The following is a 3103-nucleotide window of genomic DNA, read 5'->3' on the forward strand; positions in this document are numbered from 1 at the left end:
TTGGGTGATTTCTCCATCCAGGGTTGTAAGTCGTGGAGTATGGATCATAGTTTTTCCTTGGTAAATTCCCAATGTAGTTGGCTTGCTCCTGAATCCCTTCTGCTTCTTGGTTTACTCCTTCTTGTGTTGTTGATGAAGTGGAGATTGCTGCTACTTGGTTCATCTCCATCTTCTTGGTGAGGTCAGCCAGCTGCTGAGTAATGAGCTTGTTTTGGGCCAACAGAGCATCTATATTGTTTAGCTCCATCACTCCTCTTATGTTCCCTCTTTCGGAAGCATAGAAGTAGTCGTTTTCTGCTACTGTTTCAATAACATCTATAGCTTCCTCAATGGTCTTCTTCTTGTTCAAAGACCCTCCAGATGAATGATCTACTACCTTCTTTGACTTATAAGAGAGCCCTTCATAGAAAATGTGCAGCTGGACCCATTCGTTGAACATGTCAGGTGGACACCTCCTTGTTAAGTCTTTGAACCTCTCCCATGCTTCATACAGAGTCCCACCATCCTATTGCCTGAAGGTTTGAACCTCAGCTCTCAGCCTATTGATTCGTTGAGGAGGGTAGAATCTTGCTAAGAATTTGTTCACCACATCCTCCCAAGTTGTCAAGCTCTCCCTTGGGAAGGATTCCAGCCACTTGGCTGCCTTGTCTCTGAGTGAGAAGGGAAATTAGAGCAATCTATAGGCGTCAGGATGAACACCATTAGATTTCACTGTGTCACATATTCTCAGGAAGGTGGTCAAATGTTGGTTGGGATCTTCTTGAACACCTCTTCCAAACGAACAGTTGTTCTGAACAAGGGTGATGAGTTGTGGTTTAAGTTCAAAGTTGTTGGCATGGATTATTTGCTTTTGGATGCTACTTCCACAATTGTCTGGGTTTGGATTAATGTAAGAGCCCAGAACTCTTCTATCCTCCCCAGCATGATTTGCTCCACCTCCTCTGCCATGGTTGTGAGTCTCTTCTTCATGATGATTTTCCATGTTTTCTTCCATGTTTGGTTCAAAGTATTCCTCAAACTGTTCCTCCTCTTCTTCAGCATCAACTACTGGTTTTCCTCTTGCCTCCCTCCTTAGTCTAAGGAAGGTTCTCTCTGGTTCAGAATCAAAGGAAGTTGAAGCCCCGCTTCTTCTCCCTATCATACAACCAACAAGTACAAGCAGAGAAGATAGGTGCAAACAGTATTTATGTCAGATTTGATGTTAGTTGTGGGTGATGCAATATATCAAACAGTTAGTGGGTTAGCAAACAGAATTGTAAATAACAAAGAAAAACAAAAGAGTAGATGGAGAAGGGAAGAAGTTTAACTAAAACAAAAAGCAAATCAATCAAACAGAAAATGAAATACACAAAATAAAATGCTCAATCTAGTGATCTTCCAATCTAATCATTGTTGATGCACAATCAATCCCCGGCAACGGCGCCATAAACTTAATGCACGGAAAACTTGTCTCTCAACAAATCTCCCTTCGGCAAGTGTACCGAAGTTGTCGTCAAGTAAAAACTCACAATAGAGTGAGGTCGAATCCCACAGGGATTGATTGATCAAGCAACTTTAATTAGAAGAATGTTCTAGTTGAGCGAATCCAGAATTTGGGTTGAGAGTTGCAGAAAATAAAATAGTGGGAATGTAAATAACAGAAAAGTAAATGCTAGAATTAAAGGACTGGAAGTAAATGACTGAAAAGTAAATTGCAGAATTGTAAATGGGAATGAGGGATTTGCTCATAAAAGTAAATCGCAGAAATTAAAGAGAATGGGTAAGATTAGAGATGGGGAGTTCATTGGGCTTAGAAGATGTTGCAATTCTCCGGATCAAGTTCATTTTCATCTCTTCCTCAATCAATGCACTCATTGATCTCCTTGGCAATCTTAAGTGATTGAATTGCAATCCCTTGCAATTCAATCTCTCAAATCTTGATCAATAGCCAATTCCTTGGTCAATTGCTCATGAGAAGAGATGAAGTATGGTCACTGATTATACCACATGCATTTCCCAAACCAAGTATTGAGAGGGTTACAGTCACATACCCATCCAAACCCAATTTGGTCCAGCATGAGAAAGCATTTCTAGCTTGATCTCTTCATTCCTCTTCCAAGGTTCAAAAGAGATCCAAGTTTGAATAGCTTCTCTTCCAAGATAACTACTCAATTGGATGAAGATCGAAAGCTTTCAAGTAAAATCAAGAGGAAAGATAGAAGAAGAACAATGAAAATTAGTATTGATCCATCAAATTACAACAGAGCTCCCTAACCCAATGAAAGGGGTTTAGTTGTTCATAGCTCTTGAAAATGAAAACAAAGATGAAGAATACATCATAAAACTAGAAATTGAAAAGAAAGTAAATACAGAGAATGGTTCTTCAGCCTCCAGAACTCCTTTACAATTCAAAGTTACTCCTATATATACTACTCTTCTCAGCTTCTAGTTTACTCTTCAAGTCTTGAGCCTTTGGATCTTGAGTTTGAAGCAGTTCTTTTCTTCATTTGGGCTTGGCTTTACTTGCAGAGAGAAAGTGCTAAGTGGGCAGAGACTTCAGCTCAGGACGTTAGGGGTGTTAATATTTAGTGAGAATATAAGTTTGAGAACGTTAGTGACACTTAACATTGTCACTAACGTTCCAATGCACCCCTTTTGCCTTACGTTAAAACCCACGTTAACTAGGTTAACGGGGCTTTTAACGTTGCCTTGTTAGTCCTTCGAGAACGTTAGTGACACTCAACATTGTCACTAACGTTCCAGTGTGCCCCTTCTTGTTTCACGTTAAAGCCCACGTTAACTAGGTTAACGTGGCTTCTAACGTGGTCCTTGCCAACCTTCGAGAACGTTAGTGACAATGTTGAGTGTCAATAACGTTGGCTTCTCTCCCTCCCCCTTAACGTTAGAGGCCACGTTAACTAGGTTAACGTGGCTTCTAACGTGGCCACTTATGAGTGATTGCCAACGTTAGTGACAATGTTGAGTGTCACTAACGTTGGCTCAACTTCTCTTCTCCACGTTAGAGTTCACGTTAACTTGGTTAACGTGACTCTCTAACATGGGCATTGATGGCTTTCTTTGAGAGTGTTATTGGCAATCACTTTTCTCATTAATCCTTGCAAGT

The 3103-nt window shown here is 40.4% G+C and overlaps 1 non-coding gene across 1 annotated transcript; it reads left to right on the forward strand.

Moving 5' to 3' along the window:
• The first annotated feature begins 437 nt into the window (after window positions 1–437).
• Window positions 438–541, forward strand: LOC148563905 (small nucleolar RNA R71). Its single transcript, XR_015885193.1, has one exon. It is a non-coding gene; the product is annotated as a small nucleolar RNA R71 (small nucleolar RNA).
• Window positions 542–3103: the final 2562 nt, after the last annotated feature.

The sequence above is a fragment of the Arachis ipaensis genome, chromosome B5 (genome assembly GCF_059453495.1).
Source record: "Arachis ipaensis isolate K30076 ecotype BB chromosome B5, ASM5945349v1, whole genome shotgun sequence".
NCBI classification, from domain to species: Eukaryota; Viridiplantae; Streptophyta; class Magnoliopsida; order Fabales; family Fabaceae; genus Arachis; species Arachis ipaensis.